At 34.5% G+C, this 25244-nt stretch overlaps 1 protein-coding gene across 2 annotated transcripts in view; it reads left to right on the top strand.

Moving 5' to 3' along the window:
* LOC145673354 (uncharacterized) overlaps positions 1 to 24561 on the top strand; it is a 40009-nt gene extending 15448 nt beyond the window's left edge. For both annotated transcript variants that reach the window (XM_081742990.1, XM_081742989.1), the window contains exon 2: positions 20544 to 24561. The gene's annotated coding sequence lies outside the window, so the exon portion shown is untranslated. The remainder of the gene's footprint in view (positions 1 to 20543) is intronic.
* Positions 24562 to 25244: the final 683 nt, after the last annotated feature.

Genomic DNA, 25244 nt, shown 5'->3' with positions numbered 1-25244 from the left:
CTCATCCAAATTCTGTTCTGTCTTTGTTTCGGTAAAAAAAAAAATAACAATAACAGTTTCAACCTCTTTTACCAACCCTTCCTCCACATAGTAGATCAACATTGTCGGGGAGGGGGTGGAGCTGAGAGGGCGGCTCTATTTATCATTCGTGTATCACTTCTCATCCGCATATTCTTGCATGTCGTCTCAGCAGCGAATACCACTACTGGAATCGCGGGTGGTTGCAGTTAGTCTTGAGAAATGGATGGTCTGTGAACGTCTTCCTCCATCTGGGATGGACGTACAACGATCACGGCCTGCTGTTGTGTGCATCCAGTGTTTGTGTTGTCTGGAGTTCAAGTCTTTAAAAATATAAAAACATACAAAAAACCTATTAAAACATAAAAGAAGTTTAAAAAATAAAAGCACAAAAGATCTACACATTTTGATCTGTTGTGGGTTGGTGGGGTATATTTTTTTCGTTTGGCAGTTTAGTTCCTTTTAGTTCCATTTTTTTTCTTTTCCGGAGCCATGCGTTTCCGTCGACGGGAATGGTTTACTTGTATACCAATTTCCCCTGTCCGCATCGAATGCACGCTGATCCTACGGTGAGGTTCCGCGTTCCTAATGAAAAGTGACTATATAACCTCTAAAACAGTCAGGCACGTAGCCAGGATTTCGTAATAGGGGGGTCCGTGATGAAATACTGTGGTTACCACACCAGGAACTAATTTAAGGGCAACAAATATTGGTTCGTTGAGCCAGGATTTCGCAAGGGTGTGTGTGTGTGAAATGAAATACTGTGCTTACACACCAAAGGGTCGATCCATCTGAACTATTTTACTGACAACATATCCATATTGATTTGTTAGGACAATAAAATGAGGATATGTTAGTATTTTAATAAACTATGAAGAAATCTCGAGCAAAAGAATATAAAAATAGTATTGAAAAAGATACATAGTCTTCCGAGGTCATTCGAACTCGGTTCTTCTTGTCTTATTTCCTCTTTTTCTTATGCTCATTTAATGCCGTCAAGAATAGCATGTGATCTCTTTGGCAGTAAAGACATCCTTTAAAATGATAGTGTTGCCGCGAAATTGAAATTTTCTTTAACAAGTGTAACTGGAATCTATGTTACCATGCTCACATTATTGGTGATTGTGGACACTTCTTAAGTTCTACCTGAGAGTCTATCGATCGAACCGGTTTATCGATGGTCATTTGTAGTTCTTAGGATTGGCATGGAACTAGATGGAATTCGGAATGCTCTGTTACAATAATACCCATTTTTAACTTACCCCTTCCCCCGTTTCCTCCACACAAAGCTCCCCATAAGAAAGAGTAACCTAAACTCGTGGTGTAGCTTTTTATTTTTAAACTCATTCTTCTTTTTCTCGTTTCTTTTTGTTTCATTCTTCCTTAATTTTTTTCATTTCTGGTCTCGAAGGGAAGGGTCCGGACCCCCCCCCTTACCCACCCCTTGGCTACGTGCCTGAGTTCAACCTCTACAACTCGAAGTAGTGAAAACTCCTTAAATTAAATAAGTAAAAATAAAATACAGTATATGTGTTGTTTTCAGGGGCGTCATTTAGGGGGGGCAGGGAGGGGCATTTGCCTCCTGAGTTTGAGATTTATGTAGATTTTATCAATAGAGTAGTAGTAAATGAGTGAAAAACGCGAAATTTTACTTATATCGAGGGGTTTTGCCCCCCCCCCCAAGCAAAATCTGAAATGACGCTCCTGGTTGTTTTGGAGGGGGACTTTCATGTCTAGAGATGAGTTAAACACAATTACATTCTACATTAGCAATAACAATGACAGGACTAGCAACAAGACAATTGCGTAAAAGCATAGAGCTGTAGCTAGAGTTATCTAGGTCATATCAAGAGAACTTCGGAGATAAACTTTGATTTTGATACGAAAGTTTGAGTTACTAAAGTTTTTAAATAAGATTATAAAACTTAAAATTCAACTTACCGAGGTTGTAATTTTTAAACTTTCGACTTACAGGCATTGTTTTAATATTAAGTGTTGAAGGGAATCTGAAAAAAATCGAGTTATCAAAGAATTCGAATTATCGAAGTCAAACTGTACATCAATGTTGTCTTGCAGAAAAGGATTAATATTTTCGATGTTTTTTTTCAAATAGAAAATATTAATGCTTTCCTGCAGGACACCATTGATACATTTTAGAACGCTTTTATATATGTTGCTGCTAAACTATTCGTCCTATGATGACAGTATCATCTTCAAAATTAAATAGGTAGATATTGTAATTAGTGGTGGGCACAAAAACCGGTTTTTCGGTTTTCGGTTTTTAAAAATTTTGAAGATTTTTTTGAAAATTTTCAAAAAACCGGTTTCCGTTTTCTCCAAAACCGGGTCGGTTTTTCACCGGATCTAGTTTCGATTTTCTTCAAAAGTGGTTCCGGTTTTTTCCAAAATCTGTTCTATTTCTGACCAGAATAGTATTTCGTTGTTCTCCAGAAATCGAATCTGTTTCCGTAGAAATAGATTTATGTGTCTTCCAAAATTTTTCACCGAAACCAGTTTCGGTGAAAACCGAACCGGTTTTGAAGAAAACCGAAACCGGTTTCGGTGAAAAACCGATCCGGTTTTGGAGAAAACCGACATGTCGGTTTTTCGGGTTTCGGTTTTTTTAGAAACCGGTTCCTAGTTTTTTATAAAAACCGGTTTTGCCCATCCCTAATTGTAATATTTTCACCACGTGCTTGTCATCAATAATAGGCAAGTAGACGACACTCCTAGTATCAACATACTATCACGTGGACCAAAAGAGTAGGGCACCAGCATCAACCACGAAGGAGGTTGAAGACACCCGAAATTTGAGTATATTTTGGGTCATACTTAGAGAGTTCTTTTCCCAAGAATTCTGAAAACCCTGTTCACCCCTCTAATCCTTCCGCTACTAGTCTTCGCGACATTTGGTAGAGATTTATGATCCCTTCTGGCTAAAAATCAATGTTACCTCTATTCCTTTCCTTCTTTCCTTTCTCCTAGTTAAAATATTTTTTTAAATTTTTGTTGTTGTTAACTGAAAATACGAAGGAAAGCTTTCTTCTTACTTTCCCGGGACTTTTAACTACACAATTGGGTCAGAGGTACGGCAACACTGAGACTAACCGAGGATTGTGGGGGTGAAAAGAAGCAGTGGTTGGGGAAAGACCCTTTGAGGCAGTCCCAATGCATATAAAAGAATCGGCAGCACACTCAACGGCATCAGTCTTCCTAGAATGATCATGCCTATCCTCTTGGCTACATTGGATCCTGAAAACTTCCTAACCCATCTTTTGGCTATACTGGGCCCTGCAAATCTCGTACCGCTCCCTTGGCTTCATTGGACCCTGAAACTCTCATAACCGCTCTCTTTTTGCTGTTGGGTCCTGAGAACTTCCCAACCATTCATTCGGCTGCACTGGGTCCAAAATTCTCGTGATCATTCTCTTGCCTGTATTGGGCCCTGAAATTCTCCTGTAGCACTCTACCACTGCTCAACAACTGAATTAAAGAACATATATAGCTCTTCGGACCAACATTGTGTAGAGATTATTAACGGTGAGGGAAAAATCCAGTTTCCGTATACTCAGTCTCTATCAACAGAACTTTACAATATTTTCTGGTAATTGTATGAAAATCTTATTTAACTTCGCTCTGGAATACGCTATAAGGAAAATCAAAGATAGCAACCAGGGCTTACAGTTGAACGGTATTCACCAGGTTATGCATATGCTGATGATGTAAATTTAATAGGGGATGATAGGAGAACAATAGAAAGAAATGCAGAGATCTTATTAAACGCTTGCAGGGACATGGGTTTAGCATTAAATGCAGAGAAAACTAAATACATGGATGTGCGTCGGGACCGTAATACAGCAAATTATGGATGAGTTAAAATATTAAATAATACTTTTGATAAAGTGGATAGTTTCAAATATCTAGGATCAATATTAACAGAGGAAAATCATATTCACGAAGAAATTAAATGTCGACTAAAAGCAGGGAATTCGTGTTACTATTCGGTTCAAAATCTCTTGTCGTCGCGAATTCTGTCGAGGAATTTGAAGCTTAAAATATACAAAACGATAATCATGCCTGTTGTTCTGTATGGCTGCGAAACATGGTCACTTACTCTGAGGGAAGAGATTGACTGAAAGTATTTGAGAACAAGAACCTGAGACGAATATTCGGACCCAAGAGGAACGGGAATGGGAAATGGCGGAAACTTCATAACGAGGAACTACATAATTTATATGGTTTACCCAACATTGTTAGGGTCGTCAAGTCTAGGAGGCTTAGGTGGGGGAGTCATGTAGCTAGAATGGAAGAAAGTAGAAACGCTTTCAAAGTCTTGACTGGAAGACCAATCGGAAAACGACCATTAGGAAGGCCTAGGTGCAGATGGGAGGACAATATTAAGATGGATCACTCAGAGATTGGAATACAAAGTAGAAACTGGATGCAGTTAGCTAAGGATAGCAGTCAGTGGAGAGATTTTGTGAACGCGGCATTGAATCTCCGGGTTCCATAGGCCATTGAGTTAGTTAGTTAGTTAATTAATTGTATAAAATCCTCCTTAAAAAAGTGTCTATATCAGAGATGCCAACTCAGATCTCTGTGAAACACCTCCATACGGAGGAATGGACTGTAACAAAGTATTATTGATTTGAACCATGGGCATTTCTATTTATTACGCAATTGTAAATCAATGTAATATACACTCAGGAAATCGTAATCAATGACGATTGTATATGAGACCTTCATGATAGACCTAATCGAACGCTTTTTCTATGTCCAACAATAGCAGGGCTGGTTTACTTGTTTTAATATAAATTTTTAAGTGGAGTATATTAAAGCCGTAGTAGCGAAGTGAGGAAGTGACTACCTACAAATTTAGTGAACTGAGTTTGATTCCCAGTATATATAATCCTAGAGAGCGTGACGCACAACTGACCGTATTGAATCGAAAGTTTTGATTATTCAATCAAAAAACTCGAAAGTTTTGATCAATCTATATAAATGAAAATGAAAGTGACTATGTTTGTGAGTTAACTCTTGAACCACCTAACCGATCTCGATACAATGTTCAACATAGATGAGGTTCGAGTCTGGAATGGTTTTTGTCATTTCACTTAGAAGCCCAACTTAGGAGAAGGGTGAGGTGATATGATCGTAAATGACCAATGTTAGTATCGAATCCATAGTTTTCGGGTCGCTGAGATGAACCCTGACACTTACAATTCCGTTTAAATCCAAATTCAGCCATGCAAATTGGGGGAGGGGTAGATCTATAAAAGTGATCGAAAATGACCGCTATCAGAGAGCGCTTCAGCAATAGTAAAAAGTGACTGACTAACTGAACATATTACTAATTTTTCTTATTTCAATCCAGCGAAGCGGGTAATTGACACTAGTAATCTGTGAAGAAAAAAGCGAGAAATATGCACTTCGAAGTGTTTGAATTGATGACAGCTCAAAAATGTATAAACATGTCTTAATACAAACGCTAACCAGTAAATGCCACAATGTTACTATAGCAACTATTGAAATAGAGTATTTTTTAAAATTTTTATTAAGAACATGCAAAATGAAAAGGAAGTATATTTGAGAATGAACAGAAGGAAAGTTAGCAATTAGTGCAGTTGTTTAAAGTAATCGTATAGATTAAATAGAGTTTTGTTTATTCCGGAGAAAATAGTTCTTCATTGATTCGAGCAAAGCTCTAATCTAAATACTCACTGCATTTACATGGCTAATCAACCTTCTAATCATTAAGGTTATTAGAGTCAAATTAAACTTTAAGAGGTTTATACTACATGCTTTTCTTCTAAATAGTAATTGGCGCATCCCTCATCGTTGATCTAGTGGCTAGTGCGTGTGCCTTTGGGCACGTGATTCCGCTTTCTAATTCCAATAGGAGAGCACAAAATAAATAAATAAATAAATTTTACAATCATGCACTTAAATTAATCTTTTGTCTCATTCATCCTATGGGCATAATCATGGTGTATTGAACTTAAAAAATAGCAATTGTCGTATTCAATGCACAAGGGAATCAAGTGAACTTTTTTGTTGTTATTTTTGAAAGTATTTCACCTTTAAGATGAATTTAAGGAAACTCTAAGGTACAACAGATGGCAGCACGTCCATTAGCTTTTGAATATATTTTTTTACAATATTCAAAATATTTCAATCACTCTCAATAGATGTATTCTCAAATTTTGTCTAAAGTGGAATTAAATTAATTAAGAAAATAATCCATGTAGTTTTGTGATATTATGTTTCTTCTATTGTTAGAGAGTTTTATTGTTGGAAGCATGCTTCCGAATGATGTAATTATCCTTTCGGTTCACTGCATTAAAAAAATAAAAAAAAGTGCACGGATTATTCTCTAATTCTTGATTCAATTTATCTTTGGACAAAGTTTGAGTATTCAATTTTTGAAATTGAGTCATTTATTGTGAATTTTATAACTCCTCACAAAATACATGGGAGAGATAGGGGATACATGCCCCATCTGTTGGCAATAATGTAGCCTTTACACTTACCACAAGATCTCTATTTCAAGCTTCTTTTAGAGCTTAAAAGATTCATAACTAGGTATTGTTAACAACTCTTTTAATGGAAGGAACAGTATAAACTATTCCAAGTGCTTCAGCGTGTCGTTCAAATTTTGTCTCTTTTCCTCTCAACTTTCGTAATTGAGAAATGAAATGAAATCTTTAAGTTTTACGGCCCACAGTTATGCCGGTTAGGCTAAAGAAGACGGTGATGATGAGAGATGAGTGTAATGGTGGAATGACGAAAGTGGGAGGAAACGGAAGAACCCCGAGAAAACCAACGGTCACAGTGTTTGTCCACCACAAAGTCCACGCGGCGCGAGCTGGGATCGAACCAGGGACCCCAAGCACCGGAGGTGAACGCTCTACCACTGAGCCACCGCGTCCCGCTTTCGTAATTAAGCTTGATTCTAAACTACCATATTTATTATTATTATTATTATTATTATTATTATTATTATTATTATTATTATTATTATTATTATTATTATTATTATTATTATTATTATTATTGTTAAGTATTCTCCGTGTTGGCAGGTCCTGATATTTATTTTTTTAAATTTTTTTTTTAGGTCGGACCTGGAAATTATTCTTCCACGTTTCTCGATCTTCAGCTTCCTTTTTATAAAACTCCCAATATTTTCTTCTATTTTTCAAATTATCGATCAGTTGTGTTCTTTTCCTTCCTACTCCTTGTTTTCCTTCCATCTTTTCCTCTATGGTAGTAGGAAGAAGACACTTTCTTCGCAAGATATGTCCATATTCAATTGGCCTTAGTGCGAAGCATGCTGGCTAAAACCGTTCTTTTCTCTCCTATCCGTTTTAAAACATATCTGTTTGTTACTTTTGCCGTCCATTTTATCTTTTCCATCTTCCTCTAGCACAACAAACTCTCAAAATATTTTTCTTTAATTTTCGTAATGTCCATATCTCTAAACCATACTGTCCAATACTCCATATGTATAGCACTTCACCAGCTGCTTCCTTAGTCCAATAGTAAGGCGCTAATTAACATTTCATGTGCATATTTCACTTGTTAAAAGCCACCAGAATTCTAGGTTCGATTAAGAGCGGTGAGTTTCATTAATTGCGTACGATATGCAATTGGATTATTAAGGGTGATCGGTGAAAGGTTTATAGAAAAAGTGAAAGAAGTATGTGTGGTATTTATTGATCTTGGAAGAGCTTTTGACCGTGTGAATTGGGAATTGTTGGAAAATCTCAAGAAGATTGGGTTGGAATGGAAATATCGAAAACTCATAAGAAACTTATATATACTTAAACCAACAAGTAAGTGTTAGAATAAAGGAGAAAATCACAGAGGAGACAAATTGGAAAGAAAGTTCGACAAGGATGTTGTCTCTCGCCAATATTTAATATCTATGTAGAAGAGATAGTAAAAAGGAGCCTACTTAATGAAGATGGCATTCCGATAGGAGGTAGAATGATTAGACGTATACGGTTTGTAGAAGATATGGCGTTTATTGCAGAATCTGGAAAGAAAGCCAATAAGATGTTAGGAAACTTGAAGGATATGAGATGAAAATAAATGTTAGACAAAAGCGATGGTGATTCGAATGAAGCGGTCGTTGTCAAATATAGAAGTAGGAGGGGAGAAAATAGAACAGGTGACTGGTTTTCAATACCTGGGTGATATGAAATGCGAACGTAAAATTAAAGCAAGGATAGGAATGGTGAAAGAAGCCTTTAGAAGGAAGAAAATATTATTTTGTGGGACCTTGAATAAAGAGTTGAGAAAAAGACTCATAAAATGTTTCGTGTGAAGTATGTACTGTATGTAGCAGAAACGATGAGTGAAATCTTTATTTTCACAAAAATGAAACGAAGGATGATAATGCGTTTTTAGATTAACTTTTTGAATAATATCACTTAAAAATAGTTTATATTTTATTTAATTCTATACTTATTATTTTAACCTTCCACAAAGAAAAGAAATCATTTGAATAACCCTACCGTCAAGAAATATACCATTAAAACAACCACAAAAGTGTATAATATTATTTATTAGTGAAAAGTTTTGAAGGACAGAATTCCAATATGTAGGTCAGTTTTGCAAACTACTACAAATATGCAAAAATATATATTGAAAGTTTATCTAATAAGTTGCTTATAAATTCAAATCTCTTTTGGTGTCTCTGAAACCTTCGGAAATGATAATAAGAACTAAAAAGGATATTGAAGATCACACTGCACAAATGATTTACACATTTGAATGTAGTCCAAGGGCTTTTCTGCAATAAATTTATATTGCTTGCATTCCTTATTACAATATGAAAGGAGGTGACTGACTGAGAAGAAATTGATTTTTTGACTATAAGATTTTATGTATTTCCATCAGAATAATCTTTCGTAACCGTTAGACACCATTTTCCTGCAGCTAACTTGTCATCTTCTACATTAATCGACTCAATATATTGTGTTTTTAAAAAACTGTTAAACATAAGAGGGTGTATGAGGTGCGCACCCAGAATTTTTTGTTGGGAGGGGGCGGTCCAATACTACTAGCCACTACCAGTGCCGGATTTGCGTATAAGTTTAACAAGCTATAGGTTAGGGCCCCACTCTCTTGGGGCCTCAGAAAATTAAAGGATAAACACTAGATATATCTTTCCAAAATACAAGAAAAACAAAAAATAAAATCTATATATAGCAACAGTGCTTCGTGTTGTGTAGGCTCCTATGGCATAAGTAATGGGGCCTTTTCTGCTAGCCTGCTTCCTAAAATATCACTAGTTTCTTCATTTCTGTGTATAGGGTGCCTACGTTCATCTGGACACATAAAGGGGCCCCATTACCTTCAATAGCTTAGGGCTTCACCAAACCTAAATCTGGCTCTGGCCACTATGCCTATGTGGTGTTGAACGAATTGTGATATTTTAATTTTAATTTTGTGACACTAGGTCGTACTTCTAATTTTTGTCATAAAATTGTACTATACTTAGAGAGTTGATACCCAGTTTTATTCTGCACCCGAAAAGAAGATAAGTAATTCCAAAATACTTCCATCTAAATTTTCAGAAAAAAATGATAGAACTAGATTGTTTTTATAAGAGGTGAAAGAATACAGATGAGGTGTCAGATCAAATCTTTATAATACATCAATCATTTCCTTGTTAAATACATATAGTTTTATTGAGAAAGTGTAAATATGTATGTAGGAAGGCTTTTGGAGGAAGATTCCAGAGCCGGTGAATCCTCCATATGTACAATCTGGGGTGTATGTCAACCATCTATTTTTCTTATATTTTTCTTTAAAGTTAAAGAGTTGATGATGGACCTCTCCTTTGCTTACTTCTTTTTAATATTTATCGTTCTCAATAACTTATCTTATATCCTTACTTTCGCCTTGACTTATCCATAATTAATATAGTTAATCTTAAGATTTTCAACGAATCTTCACAGCTTTAGTTTTACTACCAGCTTCTTCCTATCCCTGGTATCGAGGGCTTGATTAAAGTCAATAAATGAAACAGTATTTGTCAAAAGAATGTCAGTCACAATTTTAAGAATTTTCATTTTCTCTGTTTTTCAGCATCTATATCGATAATGCCATCACTTATTGTTAGAACCAAAGATGTTATAAAATAGATGATCTGCCTATACAACAAAATCGTGAAGCCATACGTTACACTTTCGCTATCCCTACTCTGTCCGCTCTGTCCAATAAGATCTCTATGTTTTGTGTCAATATTCATGGTGGAAACGAGAGTAGCCTCGGTTATTTTCTGGCTTCATTGGGTTAATAGGATGAAGATACATATGGACAAATCCTCTATTTTATGACTTTCTTGGTTGGAACAACGTGTTTTATTCCTGTCATTGAACGTTAATACTGAACATTTTAAGGTCGAAATTATGTTAAAAATAGCTTTAGTCAGATTATTTTAAAATTTCTTGAAAGTTTAGTTTTCATGAGTGGTTATTTTGATGAATGTTGTTTCAAATTATGTAAACATCTGAGTTTCTAAATCTTATATCATGAAATGAAGATTTGGTCAGTAATTTTTATGTTGAACATAAATTCGTACTGATATAATCCAATGCATTTTGCTATCTATTTTTCAATATTCTCATTAATATACTTGATAATAGTTTATATTCTGTGTTTCAAAAGCATTACTTTATTGTAATTTGATCATGACACATTTTCATTTTTAGGATTTAGATTTCTGGGCTTTCAGCATCTAAGGCCATTTAGTCCGTCACGTTATGAGGGATGACGTTCCTCGGCGAGCACACTGTCCGGGGAAAGGGAAGGAAGAAAGTGGCCTGGGACCTATAAGTCAGGTACTACCCCGGCATTTGCCTGGTGTGAATGAGGAAAACCCAGGAAAACCCTCATTCAGGGTGGCTGACCTGAAAAAGCATTTTACAATTTTTCTTTCGAGTGCCCCCACGGGAATCGAACTCGGGACCGCTCGCACCGAAGGCCATTTTCATGTTTGTATATTTGGCATATTACATCTGTGTTCTATTTCTGAATTTACTATATGTTACCTATTAGTTTGTGCATTGCTGTTATTATACTGTCTATTGGATGTCCTCTAACTAATTCAGCGTTGATTCCATCTTCTCCGCATTCATCGTCATTTCTTATTTGCTGTTTCATATTCTCTTCAACTTCTTGATATAGTGGAAATTGAAAGTTTTGTTTTATTTTCATATGTTTCCAACACTTTCACTTTTTTCGTTTGCATTTTGTTTTTTCTTCTTCTTTGTTTAAATTTCTTCAAAATGTCCTACCCATCTTACTAAAATCAACATGCCTTTGTCATTTGCAATTATTTTTCCTTCTGTGTTTTTACATTATATCAGAAATGAAATCATTATTTACTTTACTTATTGCATTGCAATAATTCTGTCTTCTATTTTGTTTATCGAACTTATCTATTTCTTCAGTTTGCTATTTTAGCAACTCTATTTCTTCTTATTAAATATCCTTGGGGATTTTTTCCTGTGATACATTTAATACATTTTTGATACATTTTTGTAACGAATCTTTCCTAATTTCGTTCTTAGCTGCAATAATTAATGTGCACTCCTTGTCGAAGCATTCTTCATTTCCCTTCCCTGACTTTTCTCCTATTACTCGTTCTTCAGTTTACTTGATTAATTTTATAACTATCTCCATTCTGCATCTACATTTGATTCATGATTTTTTTGTCTCGCATTTCATTTTGTTTCCCACTACATGAACATTTTATCTTATTTTGTTGATACATTGAATTTATTAATATTTTTTTTTTTGCTTCTATTACATTCTTCATCTTGGATATCTTTCTTTTACCTCATAGTTCTGGGATAAATCCATATAAAATCAAAAAATAATGGTTGCTGACAAAATTCATTATCTTTTGATTTTTTTTTACACAAAGTTGTAATATATTTAGAAAGTTTTTCGTTTCTTTTGAGCGGCCATTTTGTATAGGCGAGTACGCTTGTTACGCACTTGATAAAACCATGTAGCTCGTTATTTTTGAAGATATTGGTTTAAAAAAATTGAAAGATAATAATAATAATATTCTCATGAGTTTGTATTTTTTCCAGCAAGACTTCTTGGTACTATTGTATTAAGTATTATTATTATTATTATTATTATTATATATTATTATTATTATTATTATTATTATTATTATTATTATTATTATTATTATTATTATTATTATTATTATTATTATTATTATTATTATTATTATTATTATTATTATTATTATTATTATTAATCTTGGTTTTATGAAATCACAGTTCTTACTCAATAGTTATTTTGCGTTTGTATCATATTTAATTTAATGCCTCTTTGTTACAACAGTTATAATATCTAATTTTTTAAATTTCAATTTTGAAGTTCGTAACTTTCACCCAACTTTGAGGGCCAAATTTTTTCTCAGCGTTTTCATTCATATCCGAAATATTCATGACTGCTTAATCGGCAGATTCTGCCCGCTTATATCGCAGATAACCCTCATATTTGAGGTTCATTGCATTAACCGCAACCTGTAGTAGACGTGGAATTAGCAATTAACATTGTCTGATGTCCTTGGGTTCAGGAAAAGATACAGTATCTTAACATATAAAAGTATATTTAAAAAACAGAAGACGGCAGCGGTGACTCAGTGGTAGAGCGTTCACCTCTGGTGCATGGGATTCCGGATTGAAACCCTGCTCCTGCCAAGTGAACCTTGTGGTGGACAAACACCGTGTGCGTGGGTTTCCTCGGGGTTCTCCCGTTTCTTCCCACTGTCTTCATTGCACCTTTTCATTCATTTCTCATTATCACCGTCTCCTTTAGCCTAGCCCTCATAACCGCGGAATATAAAACTCAAAGATTTCATTTCATTTCTTCAAAAATTTTGATTTCATTTGTCAAGAAAAACAGAAGAACCCGAGCAAATCATATGCAACGGCAGTGCGAAAACCTGAATATACTTATGTGCTATGGAGGAAACAAAGTAAAACTTGATCTTACGATTTCGAGAATAAAATTAGATGTGGATAGGAGTATAAAAATAGCTTATTTTATTTTACATAGTTTATTAGGATTGCTCTAGTGGGTCTTATAAGATTGTAATATGAGCACGTCCGTCCGTTACTCCACACGGTATATCTTGAATGAAACCGAATTATTGTGTTTTTTCAACAGAAACTAGAGAAATTATCTCTACCAAGGTCGTTTATGGAGTCAAGCAGTTAACATCCTAACGGTAACAGAGACTCTCCGTAGCCCATATCTCACATTCATAAATATAAGATTTGCGAGATCTTCTTTACTGTCTTTACCACAGTTTATTTTCTTATTGTGTTTTTATTCTCTTTCGGCACAGACAGTTACACCGTGTCTTCTTTTTCGATATTGTATTTTATTCGAGAATGGATCAAAAAGTGACGCGACCCTCGCTAAAATTTTGTTTTCTATTGTACCTACTGAACTATCTATACATACTATTATAGAGTTAACCTTACTCTACTAATGTAATCTTTTCCTTTCTAGATTGACTGATTAGTACCATAGATCTATAGTTAAAAGAAAGAGTAGTCATTTAATTTCTGGCAAGAGAAGGTTATCCACCCAAGGATATCCATAATCATTTGAAAACTGTTTATAGATACGCTGTAATAAACATCAGCAATGTGCAGCATTGGGTGAAGACGTTTCGATACTGAGAAACAGAAATTGCAGATAAATCGAAAAGCGTCAGGCTGATAACATCAGCCATAGATGCACATCGAGAACATGCTGATGAATTGATTCGAGGAAACCGACGTATTACGGTTCAGAATGTTGCTGATGCATTGAATGTCTCGCATGACACTGTACAAGGAATAATAGCTGACTTTGGATTCACGAAATCACAGATTGAATTACTTGGATGAAGTTGAAACAGCTTTAAAATCACCGGTCAAGATGCAAAACCATGCATTTTTCCATAATAACTTTGATGTCTGGGTTGAACGAGGGCAGAAATGTGTTCAAAATCATGAAGATTATGTTGAACGGTAGTTTCCTGTATAGGATAGTTCAGGCTATGATCTGCAATACATTTTGCTATTCCTGTTCATTAATACATTTTTAATGCCACAGGAGGCATTAGTTTTGATGCATCCTCGTATACATATGTGTATATGTGCATGATATTTAGTTTGCCTTTGTTTCAAAGTCAGATTCTGTTTGATTTGAGTTCTTCCGCAAGATCAGCCACGATGGAAAAACAAGCTGTTTTCATGAATAATTAAGAAAAAAAAAAAGACAACCACACCACAAATCACCGCTTATTTTTAACGATCCCATGTTTCAACGACGGAGAAGCAAAGCTATTTTTGTAGTCTCTTTTGTATGAAACATGATTAAATTATCATACAGTAGACTATGATGAAATAGCAGAAGTCACGACACATAACACTTAAAAAAAGAAAGAACCACAGAAAGAAAAAAAAGAAAAAATCGAGGGTCAAATTCAATCGATTGCTTTGACCTTTTGCAGCTCTAAAGAACGAAACAATTCTATGAGAATAATTTAAAAATTCTTTTGATGGTTGTCATTGCTGTGGTTTCATGTTTTAAAGCAATTCGTATCAAGTAATTAGTTTGGCCTTTGATATTTTCGTTAAGATTCTGAACTATCTATCTTCAGTATTCTAGTTAAGTTAGAATAACAGTTGCCAAACGTTTCTTTTTTTAAAAAAAATGGCTAAATGCCTCATAGAATTTAGTTTAAATTGGCTAAACCCTTAAAAAATATTATAACTAATTTTATAGCTACGAGATTTAACAATAAAACAAACAAGATATTTTATAATTTTACATTATACTAAAAAGGATGTAGTATTATTCTTCGTATAACTAACTAACTCTATGGTCTATGGAACCCGGAGGATCAATGCCGCATTCACAAAAGCTCTCTACTGACTTATGTCCTTAGCGAACTGGATCCAGTTTCTAGTTCGTACTCCTATCTCTGCGAGATCACCATCTTAATATTGTCCTCTCATCTGCGCCTAGGTCTTCCTAATGGTCGTTTTCCGAATGGTCTTCCAGTTAAGACTTTGAAAGCGTTTCTACTTTCTTCCATTCTAGCTACATGACCTGCCCATCTGAGCCTCCTAGATTTAATGACAATAACAATGTTCGGTGAACCGTATAAATTATGTAGTTCCTCGTTAAGAAGTTTCCGCGATTCCCCCATTCCCGTTTCTCTTCGGTCCGAATATTCGTCTCAGGATCTTGTTCTCAAATACTTTTAGTCTATGTTCTTCCCTCAGAGTAAACGACCATGTTTCGCAACCATACAGAACAACAGGCATGATTATCGTTTTGTATATTTTAAGCTTCAATTTTCTCGACAGAATTCGCGACGACAAGAGATTTTGAACTGACTAATAACAGAAAATCCCTGCTTTCAGTCGACATTTAATTTATTCGTGAATATGGTTTCCGTTTGTTAATATGGATCCTAGATATTTGAAACTATCCACTTTGTCAAAAATATTAGTTGATATTTTAACGCATCCAAAATTTGCCGTATTACGGTCCCGACGCACATCCATGTATTTAGTTTTCTCTACATTTACTGCTAAACCCATGTCCCTGCAAGCGTTTAATAAGAACTCTGCATTTCTTTCTATTGTTCTCCTATCACCCCCTATTAAATTTACATCATCAGCATATGCCATAACCTGGTGAATACCATTGAACTCTAGGCCCTGGTTGCTATCTTTGGTTTTCCTTATAGCGTATTCAAGTACAAAGTTGAATAATAGTGGGGACAACGCATCTCCTTGTTTCAGGCCATTCTCCACGTGAATGCTCTTGCACAAAAATTTTCCTACCCGAAATTTCCTTTGGGATTCATTTAAACATATTTTAATTAATTTAATTAGCTTTTTCGGTATTCCAAATTCTGTAAGAATGTTTCTCTACTAATCGAATCGTAAGCCTTATCAATAAATAGTTGATATACTGGGATATTGCATTCCCACTTCTTTCCAAGTATTTGTCGAATGGTAAATATTTGGTCGATAGTTGATCGATTTCGTTTAAATCCGCACTGACAATCTCCAATAATTTCATCTGCGTATCAAGATGCTAACAAGGGGGGCACGGTGGCTCAGTGGTAGAGCGTTCACCTCTGGTGCTTGGGGTCCCGGGTTCGATTCCAGCCCCCGCCAAGTGAACTTTGTGGTGGACAAACACCGTGCTCGTGGGTTTTCTCGGGGTACTCCCGTTTCCTCCCACTTTCTTCATTCCACCATTTCACTCATCTCTCATTATCACCGTCTCCTTTAGCCTAACCGGCATAACCGTGGGACGTAAAACTCAAAGATTTCATTTCATTTTTTTTTCAACATGCTAACAGAATGTAGAAAGAATCTTATAGGATGTTGATAGGAGAGATATGCCTCGATAATTATTACAGTCAGTTTTGTCGCTTTTCTTGTGAATTGGAGCAATGATTGATTCTTTCAACTCTTATGGCAATACTTCCTTGTTCCAGATAAGGAGAATGAGTTTCTGTATCTTGTTCCACAATTTTTACTCTCCAGCTAAAATTAACTCAGCCGGAACTTCATCTATACCAGGAGATTTGTGTTTCTTTAATTTCTTTATAGCGATTTGTACTTCTGTTCGGCTAGGCTCTGGAATATACGGTTCTGCTATGTGCATTTACCTTTCTCCACGAACGTTAGTTTTATATTTCGTGTTCAGCAAATCGTCAAAGAAATCTTTCCATCTATTTAAGATGCTATCTGTATCAGTGAGAACTTCCGTCAGCTTTCTTTAATATATATGCACTAGGTTGATCGTTGATCGCCTTATACATGTCTCGAATGTTTTTATTTTTAATATTATCTTCAAGTCCCTTAATTTTAGCTTTCAAAAATTCGCGTTTCTTTGTTCTAAAAGTTTTAGAGGTTTCCCGGCTAATGTCTACGAAATTTTGTATAGTTATTCCATCGGATTTTGTAGCCAATGTAATTTTGCCTGTTTTCCCTTCTCTGCTAGTTTAATGCATTCTTGGGTCGAACCATGGTTTGTTCTTACGTATTTCCGCGTATTCCAATTTTTCTTTAAATTCAAGTATCTTCAACACTAGTGCACTCCGAATCTTCAAAAGCTCAGAATCTATTCGAAACTTCAATCTGGTATTCCTCTCTTACCTGACTCTCTTGTAATTTCTTTAAATTAAATCTTTTCGTTTTCAGACATTGAATATTTCCTTTATTCAACGATAATCTCTCTCTTATTATCACTGCTACCAGGTAGTGATTAGTGTCACAATCTTCTTCCTAGTATTCTCAAGTATAATATTGAACCATTTAGTTGCACTTTCAATACAATCTCCGTCCAGAAAGTTCGGTGAATATGTTTATATTGTTGTCTTGCCTGAAATAGCAGTTACTGTCCCTAACCGTTGATGGTAATGCACTTAAGGGAACGGCTATATATAAGCCCTGGAAACACCTGGCGTACTCGTATTTAGGAATGGCCTTCAACTGGGTTGTAGCATTACATTGGATGTCCGAAATGTTCGAAAACTTCTGGCCCGTCAGGCTGATTTCAATTTGGAGAACAAGAAACAGTCCGGCGGAGACAAGTCTTAGGAGCAGGATGGGTGATTGAGTGGCACAACTTCCCCTGTTGGCCAGGAACTACTATACCAGAAAGGCAGTGTGTGGCCGAGCATTGTTGTGGAGCAGGGTGCCTACCCACTTGATCCGTTACAGCAGACAATTTGCTTGTATTTACAGTACACTTTGCTTGCATCATTGATCAGGTGCTAGACATTTCTTTCTTCCCCGCAATCTCTGGGGTTATATTGGCTACATATCGGTCACATTACTGAACTAGGGCAACACGAAAAGTACTTTGTCCTCACTCAACACTTTTGTTGGCAAATTATGCATTGAAATTAGCTACGGGAGAATGGAGTTTCCAGAACCAAGATTTTCTCGATACCATGGTAGTAAGAGAAAATGATGAAAGATATGTAAGACAGATTGCGGTGTTGAAATTTAAATGCTACTACAAACAGACGGATTGCCAAATAGCAAATCATATTTTATACTGTTTTTATTCATAATTTTAAAATTTATTTGATTGGAAAACTACCGCTAAGCACAAATTGGTTAGAAATCCGCAATTTTGAACGCAGAATTGGCTAAATATTATAGCTAATAACAAAACTACATTTTTTACTGGCTACATCATGTGAAGATGTTACAGCCCAGACTTACAAAGCAAATTTACTTCAAATTAGCATAAAACAACAGTGAATATTCATAATGATCAATTATTGTTTACTTTAGTATGAGTTATATTTCTCCAGCTTATTCTTCCCCGTATGTGCCGTTCGCGCAGGAGCAGGGTCGCTCTTAATGATAAGTAACCTGAACGAATATTAGGGAGTTGTAAAAGATATATTTTGTTGGTTTTCTTCATTCAAGTGTGATAATTTTATCAAGTTTGAAATTCGCAACAATGACAATGTAATCATATTTTTATAGATATTATTTGTTTACTTTGTATATGTATATATATATATATATATATATATATATATATATATATATATATATATATATATATATATATATATATATATATATATATATTGATTTAGCTATTTTCTAAACAAGACAAGACAAGACAAGAATACACTTTGGTCCATTAATAATATACAAATTTAGACATTTTTGAAGTGTTACTTTGTTATTTTCATATAAATAGGGTTGCCGATAGTGCTGGCGACCACCAGTTAGAGAAATAATTTTCCTTTTTTATCTCCAAATTATAAAGTATTATTAGTGTTTAAGGACAAAATTATCCAAAATTTAGAGTATCTCCAAAACGTTAGGATTTCGTAGAGAAATAATTTCCCTTTTCATCTCCAATTCTCAGTATCATTAGTGTTTAAGGACAAAAATACACCAATCAATAGACCTTAATCTGAACTAAATGAAATACGTCAGCATACAAACTCATACGTAGTTTTTGAGATTCGTTTTGTAAACCTTAAAATTGACGCTGTACTAGAAGCATGTCACTCATTGAAGTCACACTGATACTGATATATAACCTCACTAACTTCTTTATATTATAAGGTTCCATACCCGTCCTCCATCGTGCAATGTTTTGTTCGGTAGGGTCTTAAATAACGAACTCGGGAATTAAACTCATCGCCTTTTATTATAAAAATAAAGTCTCATAAAAGTTTTTACAAGTTCTTGTGACTGTTTAAATGTTTCGGCACACAAACTGGCTTCTGAATAAAGGTAAGTTCAAAGCGGTCTTCGACAGGTGTCGAGGATACAACGTAACCCATGCTGGGCCCCAGGAGAAGGTGTTAATAGGCGAGTGATCAATAATGGACAGATAGTTTCCTCTTCTCGTCGTCTTCTTTTATAGACGTCTTTTTGAGGGGAGGTCGGCCTTCTTCGTAGTTTTTCCGAATCCTCTTCGTGTCTTTCTGGTGGTCTCTTTAAGTTGTCTATTTTTTATGTACGAAAGTAAAAACACGTGTTCGTAGTAAAACGTGTGGTTGCTGTGTGTGAGAGTATGGAACCTTATAATATTATGACTGTAGAAAGATGATAGTACATTTATAGTTAATTTGTACAGTTTTTAATTTGTTGGAAGAAATTATTTATTTATTTGTGCATAAGTGGTAAAATATACTGTCACCTAGCCGAATTATCTATTGCTGTATGTCTTTTCCCAATGGATATACACCTACACGTTACTCTCATACTACTTGTCACGAGTAGGAGCGACCGCCCCTCTGCCTGCTCGAAGCCTACTTTTATACAGGTCTATATGTAAAATATGCACTACTTTATTTCCATTTGCTATAAAACTCCGTATTTGAAACCTACACTAATCGTCCAGGAGGATGTCTCCAAACGACTTTTCTGGATCCTCTGGTGCTACTTGTAAAAGTAATTTACTAATGAACAAAGATTGAAAACCGTGGACTTTCAACTTTAAAAGATTTTTAACGATTTTGTATAGTAGAATAACAAACCAAACCAACTTTTCTTATCAGCAGTAAAACTGTAAAAAGAACATTAGAGTCACGTGCATACTATCAATGAGTCATAATTTTCAAGTACATGAACTTGATATTTCATTGTCTCATTCCAATGTAATTTTCCTTTTTGTAGAACTGAGGATATTTGAAACAGGGTCTATTGTTTGCCGAGAGATCCGAAGAACTATTCGGGTTCTTATGCGAAGCAAAATACCAAAATTGAGAATCAAATCCCGAACAAGAGCATGGCACTGGGGTTTGCCACTTGTCTCCAAAGTAAAATGCAAACATAGCAATAAAATTATTCAGAGAAAACTCGATAGGCCTAAGGAAATAGTTTAACATTTTGAAAAAAAACTGCATTTATCTCAAGTAAATTTTTAAATGTAAATCTGTTGTTATACTGGTTGTAAGTTAGTTTATTTCTTTTGTTATACAGGTTCAACAAAGAAGGATATAGAAGCTGAAATTCATCTGCAATCTCATCCAGATCAGCCTCTTACAATTGTTACGATCATCGTCTTCAAATACCATCTGAACCGTTGAATTGCTACAGCTTTGAAGTTCATCACACTGATTTGATTTTCTCTTATAATACTTCCTGAAAAAAAGTATATAACGTCAGTTTATTTATAAGCTATATTTATTGTGTATTAAAAATATAATTTTTTGTTTATTTTATGATAGGAAAATGATAAAGAATTCACAAATAATAAATATATTACTTTGCCAGCTATTAATACACTCATTCCCTATTTTAACGGACGTAAAGGGAGAAAAAGTGGTCCCATGTTGCCGATTGTACGCAGTAAGTTGATATAGACTATCTTTCCTAAAGATTTGTTTGTTTTGCCTCTTTGTTTAAATTACCTGTAATGTCTGTAATGGTTAACACCCATAATTACAAAGCAAGAAAAAATACAATATTATACTTTTAATCAATTACACTATTCAATCTGATCGTATAAAATATCTGGTATACTATAAATATTCAATTGAATACAGAAAATTTTATTTTTTTAAAGTTTAAAATCAGCATTTTCAGACTAAATGAGCTGATTCGGAGTTTATACGTTGTTTCCGAGTTCCTTTAAATTGAGATACGTAAAATCAAGGGATAAATGTACTCTAATTTAGTAGTCATTACAATAACGTATATTAAGGGCAGGAATATGGTCTTCAATTAAATATTTAAAATACTTTGCATATGCTTTCAGGTTCTGATTTTCCATAAATAATAAATATAAAGTTGTATTATTTTTAAAAGACATTTTAGGTATGAAACCAATAGATACAAATAAACCAGGTGGAGTCGTGCAAACTATGTAACGAAATGTTTATAACGGATTTTGACATGTTGCGACAAACGTATTGTGCATCTATAATATATGATCATAAGGAAAAAAATAATCTAATTTATATAAAACAAACAAATAATATTTATTAATGTCATGTTTTCATCTAATACATTTTATTCGCTATTGCTACTGCTGCCGTGTATTTATAATTTGGCTAACTTTAGCTTCAAAAGTGAGTGGTACGTTTCAAGCAAAATACTCCATCTAGTTTATTTATATCTAAAGTATACACCCCAGATACATAGTGACATCTTATTTAATATCAGTTTAAGACAAAATACGACAGTCATTATAAACATACATGTCTCTAAAATATAAGTACATTAAAAATAATTAAATTAGCTTCTTCCATTAAAGTAAGTACATGAACGAAAATATAGCTAATTGAAATTCTAATATTTATTTACCAAAGCTTACTCTAGAGTTTTGAGCGATTCAACATTTTATAACAAAAATTCCATTGCTCTAGTACATTATGCAATTGTTTGTCTTTAATTATATGCAATGTAAATGACCAAGGCAGTAATCATGAGACATCACTAGAGGAATTGCATTCTTAAAATTGCAATTGCATGTGCAATTGCCTTAAAAGCAACAACTATGTTCTTTCTTTCTTTCTTTCTTTTTTCTTTCTTCATGTTGAATTTAATAGAGTCAGATTAATCGGGACAAGCTGGGACATTTTTGCAACAAATATTCACTGAAAACCGGACACCCTATGACAATTTACAGTATAGTTATATTTATGCCTCACTCTTTGCTAAATATCTAAATAAACAACGTTCATAAAAATGAATGTGAGAGAGAAGATTTTTTCTATTAGTTGAGAATCAATTAGTAATAAGAGCGTTATTTGTTAAATATCACTCGAACGATATAAACTTATGATTTTTAGAAAACCCAGGACATTTGAAGTTTCGAAGGAAGTTTTTGGTTGAGACAAATTATATACATCCCGGTATATTCTGACTAATCCAGGACGCCTGGGGACCCTATAGATATATTGTAAGCAATAATTGCGTAATGTAATGCAGGTTTTTGGTTTTGTTGAATGTTTTTTAATATTATTTTAAAAAATCTAAAATAATAGTTTTAAATCAGACGAATCAAATCTTATGTTAATGATGTTTTCTATCAAAGAACTGTCGGGGCCACGATGGCTCAGTGGTAGAATGTTCACTTCTAGTGCTTGGGGTTCCGGGTTCGATCCCAGCTCCCGCCAAGTGAACTTTGTGGTGGACAAACACCGTGTGCGTGGGTTTCCTCGGGGTTCTCCCGTTTCCTCCTACTTTCTTCACTCCACCATTTCATTCATTTCTCATCGTCACCGTGTCCTTTAGCCTAGCCGGCATAACCGTGGGACGGTAAAAAGATTTCATTTCTTTTTTTTTCAAAGAACTGTCATGTCGGAGCACACCCATGTGGGGAATCCACCGGGTTCGAACCCTCGCCACCAAAGTTTGTGACACGACATATATTTGTACATTTTCTTAATAAAACTGTATTTGTTTAGCAGAGCAATGATTGATGTAACCTAAGGATTTTGATCTTATGCTTCTTTCCGTACAAAGCAATCTAGTTCTATCATTTATGCTGAGGATACAAGTGGCATTGCTTAATAATTCATTATAGTTTTTTTGGGGGGGGGGGGGTGAGAATAACAACCGCTTGAATACTAAATAAAACGTTGTGTCTAGTAGTATTATATCACCTCAAACTTTCAACTCCTCGCAAGAAAAATTCTAAGTGTGCGTCTGCTGTCATGTGACAGTGAAAACCAATTAGCAACAACTGCAAGGTATTGAATACCTATCCAATCTCTTTGTTTTATAGCCGGTTGATTTATTTGGAATGCTTTCTTTTGAATAAACTTAAATTTTAATGGTTTGATTTTTACTGATTTCTTGTTCATCAGTTTTTGTAATCACCCTGTAAAAGGAATAGAAGTCTTGTAAAGATACTTTTATACAGATAAACGCATCACATATCACATATTGATGTTTCAAATCTATGTGTCGTGTGCGTATATTTGAGTTCTTCTTTCGTAAATTATACCAATAATAATAATAATAATAATCGCTCAAGACTCTAGTAATTCTTATCCAATTATTCAAGAAAAATGTGTATATGATTCTTCCTTAAAATGTTAACATAATTTTCAGTGCTTCCAACTGTGCATCACAATTCATTATCATTATTACTAAAACTCTAAGAAATAATAATTAAAACAGTGTTAGAAGAGTGTGGTAATGAACGTAATAATGGTTCAGCTTCAAAATATTTAATAATGGTTTTAAGAAAGCAAAGTGGCATTTTGAGTGGAATATTGCAAGAAGAGGGAAAGAGGGCAGACAGTTTCATACAAAGACTATTTATGGCACATTACTTTCTTTTTCTGGCTTAGTTGGTGCTACTGTATGTTAAGTGCAATGACAACATAAACTAGTTAATGTCGAGTGACAATGTGAATTATTTCCAAAATGATCTTCCGCCATTGCTTCTGCAATGTTACAATTAAACGAACAACAAAAACAAAAACAAAAAATGTACAGGATGTTTCTGAAAGGTTGTTGTTGTTGCAGATTATTGTTCCAGATTTAAAAAAAAAAAACAAAAAAAAAAACAAGGTGCAATGTCCGGAACACAGATTTTTTGTCGTTTTCGCCTGTAGAAGTATAGCAAAAATATGGATAGACAGATCTACAAAAGCCATGTATTCTCCTTCTTTTCATTATTTCTAGTTGTGTTGTATATTGTCTTAAGAACCTCGTTACGACAAATTGAAAAATTTCTGATCTACCTCTGTATATCGTTTTAATCCACACATTATGTGTCTGCAATATTGACCAATCTTTGAGATACACCCTGTTCAGATACGCAACTTAATACAAGAATTAACGTATCTATACTATAACACAACATTATTTCGCTATTGATGTTAATGAAGTATAAATAACTATTTAACAATATCTATATTTCGTTTATATTTAGGTGGTAAACTGCCTGTTATGTTCAATGTATATATATATTAGTATGTTATGTTGTATGTATATCAAATTTTGTGTTATTCAATAAAGCCTTGGACGGATTAATTTTAATATTAACAACACTTTTGTTCTTTCTGTGATTTTTACGAATAACCTTATTCAATAACTTTTTTGTGTGTGTTTGTGCTTCTTCGTAGCCAAGGGTTTCCATACCATGGGAATGGTCTCAGGCTTTATTCTCACTGTGGGAGGATACCACGGGTAAAACTCGAACTAAACATGAGGATATCATTTTAAACAGCAGGTTCCGTCTTATACAGAGTGCTTGGGAACAACACAAAGAAACTTAGGGAAATAAATCCTCACAGGAAAATATGAAAAAAAGTAAAATAAAAATAGACTACAGGCAATTGCACTAAACTATCTCGCTCCAATTAGTTAAACTAATCATACAGAGTGGCCCAGAAGTAGATATACAGTCCCGTACAAATTGGTCATGGCATTTTATAGCATTTACTTATTGTTATTCATACAGATATTGACTTAGTTTCTTTCTTATTTGTTCTTAATTTATTTTCACTTATACCTTAAGCTCGAAACAAACCGAAGCAAATACATTCATTATCTTAATAAATTAAAATGTCACACTTCATCGATGCTAGTCTGTATGCCTACTTTTGGACCACCCTGTATTATTCTGCAATTACACAGGCCTGCGATGGAAAAAAAACTACATGGGGATCGATAGTTGAACTTAATGTAGTTTTTGGTGTTGATTTAAAACAAAATAATGTC

The sequence above is a fragment of the Thermobia domestica genome, chromosome 16, assembly GCF_964235325.1.
Source record: "Thermobia domestica chromosome 16, izTheDome1.hap1.1, whole genome shotgun sequence".
Classification (NCBI taxonomy): Eukaryota; Metazoa; Arthropoda; class Insecta; order Zygentoma; family Lepismatidae; genus Thermobia; species Thermobia domestica.
The sequence above is the reverse complement of the archived record's forward strand: the minus strand, read 5'-3'. Positions and strand labels throughout refer to the sequence as shown.